General features: G+C 45.2%; 1 long non-coding RNA gene across 2 annotated transcripts; it reads right to left on the bottom strand.

Moving 5' to 3' along the window:
* Window positions 1-219: 219 nt before the first annotated feature.
* Window positions 220-9,384, bottom strand: LOC139039162 (uncharacterized). 2 transcript variants are annotated; one of them, XR_011492400.1, is made up of 3 exons: window positions 8,732-9,384; window positions 5,539-5,721; window positions 220-405 (listed from the first exon to the last, which is right to left on the bottom strand). It is a non-coding gene; the product is annotated as an uncharacterized lncRNA (long non-coding RNA). The 2 variants fall into 2 exon arrangements; XR_011492401.1 differs by lacking the exon at window positions 220-405 and adding an exon at window positions 1,336-1,408.
* Between the last annotated feature and the right edge of the window lie 2,372 nt (window positions 9,385-11,756).

Here is an 11,756-nt window from a genome sequence, read left to right as displayed (position 1 = left end):
ATGCCACGTAGCATAGCCAAAATAAATTTTTAAAAATAAATAAATAAACATGATTCTAACATATGAACAAGGTCAATTTAAAAAAAGAAAGAGAGACTGAGAGAGAGATTGAGGGAGGAGAGGGAAAGGGAGAGGAGGAGGGAGGCAGGGAAGGAAGGTCCCAGGTTACTGGAAGCCAGATCTTGCTATGACTCATTTACTTACTTGATTTGTTAAATATTTCCTTTTGTATTTTATCTTTCCTTCTTTCCTTTGAACCCACTCATCCATCCAGTCTGCATTGCTCATATGGTCCAGGCACAGAACCAGGTCCTGAGGAAGCTGCATGAGTTCTCTTTCAGGTTTGCTCTTCCCTTTGGCAAAGCTTCTCCTCCTTCTCTCTCTCACTTTTTGAACCTGCATCCCCTGCATTAGAAGCACTGAGTCTTAACCACTGGACCACAAGGGAAGTTCCTCCTCCTCAGTTATTCCCAGCTCACATCCAGGCTGACTTTCCCCAGTGGCCATGTGACCTCAACAGTGGTCTTTATCCCTTCCTGGAATCTGTCAGCAATGCCTCAGCAACTCCTGACAACCTGAAGACCATTCCTCCTGTCTTCCTATTTCAAGGTCTATTTCACTGGAGTCCGGATTCCTGCCTAAGAGACACCTCTTTCCCACAGTCTATTTACAGTGAAAGAAGCCAGGGGATGTTAGGCGCTCTCCAAGTCACCAGCTCCTCACACTGTCCAAAGTCATTAGGGGAAGGACAATTAAGAATTTTCAGTCTTCAGACAGAGGATCGTCTGTAGTGAGGAAGAGGAGAGATGACTTCATAGGGGTACAGGATTGGATAAAAGGATCATTCATTACAAATTGAGAGCAAAGAGGAAGAAATAGACCAAGAGAGAGCACTTGGTTTGTGAAAGGCCGTTAGTCCTACAATCCAAATGCACGGAACATAGTTCAAGGCAACATGGCAGGGGTAAGGGGATGTCCAACTACCTGTACAGTAGGCTTTTTTTTGACTGAGATGCAAGGTTTGAAGATCCTATTTCCCTGACCAGGGACTGAACCTCAGGCCCCAACAATGAAAACTCCGAGTCCTAACCAGTGGACTGCCAGGAAGCTCCCACAATAAGACTATTATTATTTTTTTAATTTTTATTTATTTATTTATTTTTGGCTGTGCTGGGTCATTGTTGCCGCACCAGATTTTTCTCTAGTTTCTGTAAGCAGGGGCTACTCTCCAGTTGCAGTGCACAGGCATCTCACTGAAGTGGCTTCTCTTGTTGCAGAACATGGGCTCTACGGCACATGGGCTTCAGGAGTTGCAGCTCCTGGGCTCTAGAGTGCAGTTGTGATGCACGGACTTAGTTGCTCCAAGGCATGTCGGATCTTCCCAGATCAGGGATCAAACCCGTGTCTCCTGCATTGGCAGGCAGATTCTTTACCATTGAGCCACCACAGAAGCCCAGATTATTATTTTTTAAATTAATTAATTTATTCTGGGGGGCACGTGGTATTTTTGTTGCAGTGGACAGACTTCTCTCCAGTTATGGCATGTGGGATCTTAACTCTCTAACCAGAGATTGAACCCGTGTTCCCTGTATTGGAAGGTGAATTCTTAACAGCTGGACCACCAAGGAAGTTCCAGGATTATTAACTGCCATGTAGGTCTTCCTCTTCTGGGGTCAAGCCATGCCTAGTTTAATTATATGGTGATAATAACAACAACCTGGTTAGATGGTTAAGTAACATCACTGTTAATCATAATTAACAGGAGTCTGAGCAAACTCCAGGAGATAGTGAAGGACAAAGAAGGACAGAGAAGCCTGGAGTGCTGCAGGCTGGCATTCATATTTAGGATTTGAAATAGCTCAGCTGGAATTCCATCACCTCCACTAGCTTTTTTCATAGTGATGCTTGCTAAGGCCCATTTAACATCACACTCCAAGATACCCAGCTCTAGGTGAGTGATCATACCATCGTGGTTTTCTGGGTCATTAAGATCCTTTCTGTGTAGTTCTGTGTATTCTTGCTACCTCTTAATATCTTCTGCATCTGTTAGGTCCATACTGTTTCTGTCCTTAATTGTGCCCATCTTTGCATTAAACGTTCCCTTGGTATCTCTAATTTTCTTGAAGAGAGCTCTAGTCTTTCCCATTCTATTGTTTTCCTCTATTTCTTTGCATTGTTCACTCAGGAAGGCTTTCGTATTTCTCCTTGCTACTCTTTGGAACTCTGCATTCAGATGGGTGTGTCTTTCCTTTTCTCCTTCACCTTTTGCTTCTTTTCTTTTCTCAGCTATTTGTAAGGCCTCCTCAGACAGCCATTTGCTCTTTTTGCATTTATTTATGTTTTAAAATAAATATTCATATTTACTTATTTGACTATACTGGATCTTGGGGCTTCCCAGGTGGCGCTAGTAGTAAAGAACCAGCCTACAAATGCAGGAGACATAAGAGACTTGGGTTCAATCTCTGGGTCAGGAAGATCCCCTGGAAGAGGGCATGGCAACCCACTTGAGTAGTCTTGCCTGGGAAATCCCATGGACATAGGACACTGCTGAGCTATAATCCACAGGGTCGCAAAGAGTCAGACACAGCTGAGATAACTTACCACACACACATGTACTGAGTCTTATTGTGGCATGTGGGATCTTTAGTTGTGGCATGTGAGATCTAATTCCCTGAGCAGGAATTGAAGTTGGGCCCTCTGTATTGGGAGCATGGAGTCTTAGCTACTTGACCACCAGGCAAGTTCCCCAGCATGGTAAATTTAATCCACTTCTACATCAAGAGTTCTTAGGACTGCATATGGAGTAAGACTGGGGTCTAGAGGTATTGGGAATGAGGGGTGGGATGAGGCACAGATCTGGATGTAGATCAGAGATGAGGCCAGTATGGATTTCCAAGCCTGTCTTTTTCATGAGTTCTGATGTGGCGCTGCCTGGAAGAACAAGGGCAAGAGCTGATGGTGGTGTTCAGAGTCCAAAGGGAAAACAAAGGAGAGAGCAAGACGGAAGAGTAACACCTTAAAAAAGGCCAAGCCCAATGATGGGGGGTCGTGGACAGGGCAAGAAGTGATTTCCGAAACACATAGGCACAGTGGGTGGCCGTGGGCCAGAGTCTCCTGGGGCAGATTATTAAACGAAGGCATGGGGAACAGCAACACAAGAGCTCAGGGAACAGCCCAGGGCTCACAGAGCTGTATCTGCTCCTAATGTGCCCCCCAGAATGAAGGTGTGCCCTGTGGGCTGAATAACAGGAAGGGACGAGGCAGAAACCAAGTATCAGAGAGCAAGACAAGGACAAGGACATTTTGAATAGAGAAAGGAGAGAGTCCTGGAGAAATTCTCCCATGACCCTTGGAGCAGCTCAGATGTGGTTGTCTGCCCCCTGGGAAGGGGGTTCTGATGACAGCACATCACACGCTGGTTCAGACAGAGACTGGGTCTTCCCTCCCTCCTCTTTCAACCCCATGACCTGGCCTTGGGAAGGACTGGCTCAAGAACTGGATGAGAGGAACTTTCCTGTCTGTCTGGTGGTTAAGACTCTGCGCTGCTAGTGCAGGGGGTGAAGGTTCAATCCCTGGGTGGGGAACTATGATCCCACATGCTGTGCTTATTGAGCTTTTATTGTGGCCAAAAGTGGTGCTAAGCATGACTCTTTAATTTGTTGTTGCTGTTTAGTCGCTAAGTCATATCTGACTCTTTGACTGTAGCCTCTCAGGCTCCTCTGTGCATGGGATTTCTCAGGCAAGAATACTGGAGTGGATTGCCAATTTCTTCTTCAGGAGATCTTCCCAAACCTGGAATCAAACCTTCAAACCTGTGTCTCCTGCATTGGCATGTGGATTCTTACTGCTGAGCTAGCAGGGAAGCCTGAATCTTTAGTTACAGTTCATCTATCCAGACTTTCCATTCTTTCTTCCTTAAATGAAATTCCCCTTTTACAATTTTTATCAACTACAACCTCTACAAGAGCCTTTGTTTTAGGCAAAATGACAAGCATCTGTTAATAGGATCAGTATACGGGGGAGAAAAAAAAGGTTAGGTTGGGTTTTTTTCTATTCTTGGGAGGAAAAAAAAAATCATAGATACTTGTCAAGCACTTCAGGAGTGGAACCTTGGTATACTTGTTATTCTTTGTTCAATTTGGGTTTTGTAGGTTTCAGTCACTGAGATTTGGGGGTTTGTTACTGTAATGTAACTGACCTTATCCTGATTGATCTCAGAGTACAGAGAAAGGACATCAGGACAGGTTTCAGAGAGATGCTTGGTAAGATGAAGCCAAGGAGCAGCAGAAAACAGAGAAAGGGACATTTTGGAGGTGGGTGGGGTGTAGAGTCACAGAGCCACACCAGCCACTGAGTTGTGATGTGGCTGTTGTACAGGACACAGAGAGGAAAGGGAGTAGGGAGAGAGAGGCTGCAGGGAAACACAGCGGCCAGACGCCAACAAATTTTAAAAATACACAAAGAAGTTGCAGAAAATGGGGCTCCAACAGAGGTTTCATTGAGTAAAACTTTAGTAGGATCATATATGTTAGGAAAACAACTAGCTGCAGAATAGAAAGAGAATAGAGTGGGAGGAAGAGCAAAGACCAGTTAGGAGGTAACTGCCAGTTGAAAGTAAAGAATCCACCTGCAATGCAGGAGACACAGATTTGATCTGTGGGTCTGGAAGATCCCCTGGAGCAGGAAATGGCTACCCAGTCCAGTATTCCTGCCTGAGAAATCCCATGGACAGAAGAGACTGGAGGGCTATACTCCATAGGATCGCAGAGTCAGACACGACTGAAGTGATTTAGCACAGCCCAAGTTGAGAGTAAAGTGATGAAGGCCTAGATTAGAGATTGACAACATTTTAAGCTTTGTTTACCATGCAGTCTCTGTCAGCACTACTCAGCTCTTCCGTGGTAGCACAAAACCACCAGAGACAGTATGTAACAAATATACATGGCCATGCGTTTCCTAGGTGGCGCTAGTGGGAAAGGATCCAGCTGCCAATGCAGGAAACAGAAGAGAGGCATGTTTGATGCCCAGGCTGGAAAGATCCCCTGGAGGAGGAAATGGCAACCCACTCCAGGATTCTTGCCTGGAAAGTCCCATGGACAGAGAAGCTGGTGGGCTACAGTCCAATGGGGCCTCAGAGCATTGGACATGACTAAGCATGTGAGCGCGCGCGCGCGCACACACACACACACACACACACACACACGGCCATGTTTCAATAAATCTTTATTTACAAAAAAGGAAGTGAAGTAAAAGTCACTCAGTCACGTCCGACTCTTTGCGACCCTGTGGACTATACAGTCCATGGAATTCTCCAGGCCAGAATACTGGAGTGGATAGCCTTTCCCTTCTCCAGCGGATCCTCCAAATCCAGGGATTGAACCCAGGTCTCCCGCATTGCAGGCAGATTCTTTACCAGCTGAGCCACCAGGGAAGCCAAAAAAAAAAAAAAGGGCAGTAGGGGCCATATTTGGCCCGTGGGCCACTGTTTGCCTAGGCTTGACCTAAAGTAATAAGAGGACAGCTAGCATTGAGACCTACCATGTAGCAGGCAGTTTTCAAACATTATTGCTGATTCTCCCAAGCTTGCACAGAGGGATTATTGGCTCCATTATAAAATGGAGAAGGAAACTGAGGCTGAGAGATGCCCAAGGCTGGTATGTGGCAAAATCAGGATTCAAGGTCGGGTTCAACTCTAGAGCCCAGGTTCTCATCCCATGTCACCTAGAGGCAGACGAGAAAGAAAGGGTAGGGGATAAACAGGACTTGTCATTTCTTTGCACCTGAGAGACTTCATTCACGCAGTTATTCATTCATCCATTCATCCCTTCAATAGGTATTTTGCTTTACGCTGTTTGTGAGAATTCCCTGGACTGCAAGGAGATCAAACCAGTCAATCCTAAAGGAAATCAGTCCTGAATATTCATTGGAAGGACTGATGCTGAAACAAACTCCAATGCTTTGGCCACCTGATGCCAAGAGCCAACGCATTGGGAAAGACACTGATGCTGGGAAAGATTGAGGGCAGGAGGAGAAGGGGACGACATAGGATTAGATGGTTGGATGGCATCACCAATTCAATGGACATGAATTTGAGCAAACTCTGGGAGATAGTGGAGGACAGAGAAGCCTGGTGGGCTGCAGTCCACGGTGTTGTGAAGAGTTGGACATGGCTTAGTGACTGAAAAACAACAACAAAAAATTTGTTAAGTACTAGGGCCAAAGTACTGGAGTTTCAGCTTCAACATCAGTCCTTCCAATGAACACCCAGGACTTATCTCCTTTAGGATGGACTGGTTGGATCTCCTTGCAGTCCAAGGGACTCTCAACAGTCTTCTCCAACACCACAGTTCAAAAGCATCAATTCTTCGGTGCTCAGCTTTCTTCACAGTCCAACTCTCACATCCATACATGACCACTGGAAAAACCATAGCCTTGACTAGACAGACCTTTGTTGGCAAAGTAATGTCTCTGCTTTTCAATATGCTATCTAGGTTGGTCATAACTTTCCTTCCAAGGAGTAACCATCTTTTAATTTCATGGCTGCAATCACCATCTGCAATGAAGAGTTGACTCTTTGGAAAAGACCCTGATGCTGGGAGGGACTGGGGGCAGGAGGAGAAGGGGACGACAGAGGATGAGATGGCTGGATGGCATCGCCGACTCGATGGACATGAGTTTGTGTAAGCTCTGGGAGTTGGTGATGGACAGGGAGGCCTGGCTCCGATTCATGGAGTCGCAAAGAGTCGGACACGACTGAGCAACTGAACTGAACTGAACTGAGGGATTCAATGATGAATGGGAGGTGATTTCTGTCCTTGAGTATCGAAGAGCCTAGCATTTGAATCTATAACCAGATGTAAGTATGAAGAAAGGGAAGTGTGATTTATCAATAAGATCAAGGAGGTAAAATATTTAAGTCACTATCATCCTGGGCTGCTTCTTTCCTCTAAGTGTCCTGCTACTGCTAAGTCACTTCAGTCGTGTTCGACTCTGTGCGACCCCATCCCTGGGATTCTCCAGGCAAGAACACTGGAGTGGGTTGCCATTTCCTTCTCCAATGCATAAAAGTGAAAAGTGGAAGTAAAGTTGCTCAGTCATGTCTGACTCTGCGACCCCATGGACTGCAGCCCATCAGGCTCCTCCGTCCATGGGATTTTCTAGGCAAGAGTACTGGAGTGGGGTGCCATTGCCTTCTCTGCTAAGTATCCTGAGAAGCCACCAATTCTTTGGGATCAGAAAGACCCAATATTTTTATATTCTAGCATGAACATGTAGGTGGTTTACCATGAAACTATCGAACCTTATGCTTCAGGGTCCCTGGGTCCCTAAGACCCTGTGTCTAATTTTGTATTTCTTTCTTAAGAAACAGGTAGGCCTCAGGTTCCAAAATCTGGATCTGCCTTTGAGTGAATGTTTCTCAGAGTCAGGTCTATGAAACAATTACAAGCAGCTAAGGATCCTGGTTTGGGCTCTCAGGGTTTCTCTCAAGGCATCTAAGAACCCGGGGCTGCCCTCAATGTCACAGGTGTGGCCATTCAAAATCATTCCTATTACTTTCATTCTTCACTTAATATCAGCTGGTTCGGGGCTTCCCTAGTGACTCAGTGGTAAAGAATCTGCCTGCCAGTGCAGGAGACAAGGTTCAGTCCCTGATCCAGGAAGATCCCCCTGGAGGAGGAAATGGCAGCCCATTCCAGTATTCTTGCCTGGAGAACCCCATGGACAGAGGAGCCTGGTGGGATACAGTCCATGCGGTCCGCAAAGAATCAGACACAACTTAGCAACTGAACAACAACAACAAATAGCTGGTTTTACTGCCTTTGCCTTTTAAATCAACCCGGGGGCGCTGGGGGGTGGAGTGGGCAGCAAGCAGTGGTTTCTGCTGGCTCATCGTTTTGGAATTTAAGACACCCAGTAATTAAAAAAAATCCTCCCAACAACCTCTCAGTGGGCCACTGGGGCAGGAAAGTACACAGGCAATCCTAGCGGTGCTGGGGGTGGGGCTGAGGCTGTGCGGGAACTGAGAGCTACTAAAGCCAGGCTGCCGGCCATCACAGGGCTTACCAGGCCAGGAATATTTGTCCAGCTCATCCGCAGGTCCAGAGGAAATGAAACTCTGAAGAACTGGCTATTTTACTCTCATCTGAGTCATTGTTGTTGTTGTTCAGTTGCCCAATCCTGTCCGACTCTTTGTGACCCCACAGACTTGAGCACGCCAGGCCTCCCTGTCCCTCATCTGAGTCTAAGTGACTCAAAACTAGAATGTTATTAATGTGAGAACAGGAGGCCTAATTGCAAAATAATTGGCTCTGGTCATTTGCTCAGACTTCTCTCCCCTTACCAGGCCAGTCCACAAAGCGTTCCTAATGACAGGCTGGGAGCTGAGTGAGTGAAAATGATGCTGAGACTCTTCAAGGGCAGGTACTATGCCTGTGCTGCCCACTGTTATGTCTCCAGCAGCTGGTATAGCCCCTGACCCATGGGAGGTGCTCCATAAAGACTTGTATAAAAGAAAGTGGATGAGCTGTTATCAGGATATACACCCATTTCTCCTAAGATGAATTGACTGTCCTTTGAACAATTCTCTCTAAATGAACAGCTCTGACCAATCAGAGCATCTTTGTCCTTGGACAGTGTGGGAGACACACTATAATTTCTAACCTTGTGGTCACCCCTCTTCTGGATTCCGTGCAAGCCTTTTGTTATGACTCATTGCCTGCTGAGCACTCACCTTATTAACTGTTACATTCCAGAGCTCTTTTCCAGAGCTTGTTTTAACTCCTTGATGGGGGGTGGGGGGTGGGTACAGGTGACACTCTTGAGAGGCCCCGCCGGCGGCAGCAGGGGCTGACTCATCCCTCTGGTGTGGATTGCACTCACTTCACTTTCAAAGGGTCACATTTTCTGGCTTTCCTTACAGCTACTCATTCTCTTGAAGTCCCATTCTTCCCAATATCTTCCTAGGTGAGTTCATGAGGTTTTTAGTTTGCATGTGATTTTTTTGGCAAAGTTGAAGCAGGAAAGGGTCTCATGAAGCATTCAGCGGCCTGTGGGGATAAACCATGATGTGAGAGGAGCAAGTGTAGATTTGGGGATCAGGACACCTGGGTTCGTTTTGGACGTATCAGTCATTTCACAAATTAGCACCCAAAACCCTCCTTGATGGCCAAGTGCAGGGCTGTGCTCACTCCCTCCCAAGGGTGGCAAGCTGGTAAAAGGGAATAGTTTCATTCCAATTATAGAGAATTACAAAATGAATTGGGAGCACTTTGTGGGGCTAGTCTCCAACTGTGCATGATGGCCAGGATCCTCCTGGGTGTTCTTTCAAATGCAGATCCTTGGTCCCTACCACTCAGAAATTCTGATCCAGTAGGTCTAAGCAAGTGTTCACCCCCCGCCACCCCCCCCCCCCACACACACGTAAAGTTGATTTTACTGCAAGTGGACCCAGCATGCCTGAGGGTAGGGGAAAGGAAATGGTTCAAAGGGCAGAGGTCTACTGTTGTTTTGCAGTTTTTCACTGCACAGCAGGGTGCAGCTTGTGAGATCTCTGTTCCTCCACCAGGAATTGAACCGGGGGCCTCGGCAGTGAAATTGCTGAATCCTCATCAGTAGGCCATCAGGAAACTTCCTCTTTGGCTGATTTTTAAAGGAGGAAGAAGTAGAAACTTAGCACAGAGGCACAAAATGGTGTGATGTTACCTTTACCTTGATTTTGAGAAAATGAAGGCCAAGAGACACAGCTCTACCTAAACTGATTTAGTTCTTCGCCTGGGGTCCTCCTCTCTCCCACTTAAGCACAGACAGGAACACACACTCACACACATACATACTTTCCCCTAAGCCTCTCAAGACAGTGGAGTCTCCCCCATTCCCCAAACCGTAAGAACTGCCCCTTTCACTCCAGACCCCTCCATTTACCACCTTCTAGTTCCCATTTTTTTCTTTTTAAAATATTTTATTTATTTGACTGTGCCAGGTGTTAGTTGCAGCATGTAAATTCTTAGTTGTGGCTTGTGGGATCTAGTTCCCTGACCAGGGATCGAACTGAGGCCCCCTTCATTGGGAGTGCAGAGTCTTAGCCACTGGACCACCAGGGAAGTCCCTCCCATTTATTTCAGTGAGAAGCTTCCTTAAACATAAAAGAAAAAAAGAAAAAGAAAGAAACAAAAGGGCAGGAGGCAAAAGGGCCCTTCTGAGTCTAAAACCAGTACATGTTCACTTTAGAAAATTTCAAAACTCAGGGGGAAAGGCCCTTCTTAACCACATCATAAGCTCTCAAGACACTCTGAACACTTACCACAATGGCAATTCAGTTTTTTCACTAGAATGTAAAGGCCTTGAGAATAAGGACATGATTTTCTTTTTCATCCTTGTATCCTCAATAGACACAGAAGAATCCCAATAAAGATGTATAAATTGAACAAATAATATAAATCATTTATATTATCCATCCAGTCTTGATGTATTTGCTTGACTAGAAAACAAAAATGACATCATGCTATATATACATCATTTAGAAGAGGATCAGTGTATGTTTGAAGTCTGATTTTTTTATTGAAAACATACCACAAATATATTTCTAGCTGCTTTGAGTTTGATAAATCATAATTTATTTATGTTGTCTGCAATCTTAAATATTAAAAAGAACATTGTGATAAACGTCCTTGTATCTAAAATCTTTGCATGTATCAATCATGATTTAAAGAGACCAAGTGGGTCCAAGTGGGATTGCTGTACCAAAGACTGGGCAAAACTCTACAGCTCTTTGAAATCCTGTTTTGGAATGGTTGTAATAATTTATGTGAATTTCTATTAATAAAATAAATAAGACTTAAAAAAAAAAGAAACCTGTGGTGGGGGAAGGACCTTATATCAGATAACGTGGTCAGGAAAGGATTCCCTAAGGAGATGACTTTAGGCTAATGCTATTCTGAGAAAAATGAGGTACAGACATTCCAGGGACAGGAAAGAAAGGAAACTACTCTGTAGACAGATTGAGGACAACCTAAATAAATTATGGTTTATCCAGACTCAGAGCAGCTAGAAATATACTCGTGGTATGCTTTCAAACTGTCTAACGAATTATATCATGGAGGCAGACCCTGTCAGGACTTATACCTTGGTAGGAATTTGAGTGATTTTAAGAGATGAGAGCATTGAAGGTAAACCATTTGAAGGGCTCTAAGCTGTAGAATGAAATTAAAAGATGCTTGCTCCTTGGAAGAAAAGTTATGACCAACTTAGACAGCATATTAAAAAGCAGAGACATTACTTTATCAATAAAGGTCCCTCTAGTCAAAGCTTTGGTTTTTCCAGTAGTCATGTATGGATATGAGAGTTGGACTATAAAGAAAGCTGAGCACAGAAGAATTGATGCTTTTGAACTGTGATGTTGGAGAATTCTCTTGAGAAACCCTTGGACTGCAAGGAGACACAATCAGTCAATCCTAAAGGAAATTAGTCGTGAGTATTCATTGGAAGGTCTGATGCTGAAGCTGAAACTCCAATACTTTGGCCACCTGATGTGAAGAACTGACTCAATGGAAAAGACCCTGATGCTGGGAAAGATTGAGGGCAGAAGGAGAAGGGCACAACAGAGGATGAGATGGCTGGATGGCATCACCGACTCAATGGACATGAGTTTGAGTAAACTCCAGGAGTTGGCAATGGACAGAGAAGTCTGGCGTGCTGTAGTCCATGGGGTCTCAAAGAGTCGGACATGACTGAACTGAAGCTGTGGAATGGCTTCCCCA

The sequence above is a fragment of the Odocoileus virginianus genome, chromosome 2 (assembly GCF_023699985.2).
Source record: "Odocoileus virginianus isolate 20LAN1187 ecotype Illinois chromosome 2, Ovbor_1.2, whole genome shotgun sequence".
NCBI classification, from domain to species: domain Eukaryota; kingdom Metazoa; phylum Chordata; class Mammalia; order Artiodactyla; family Cervidae; genus Odocoileus; species Odocoileus virginianus.
This window is presented reverse-complemented; position numbering and strand designations above follow the sequence as displayed.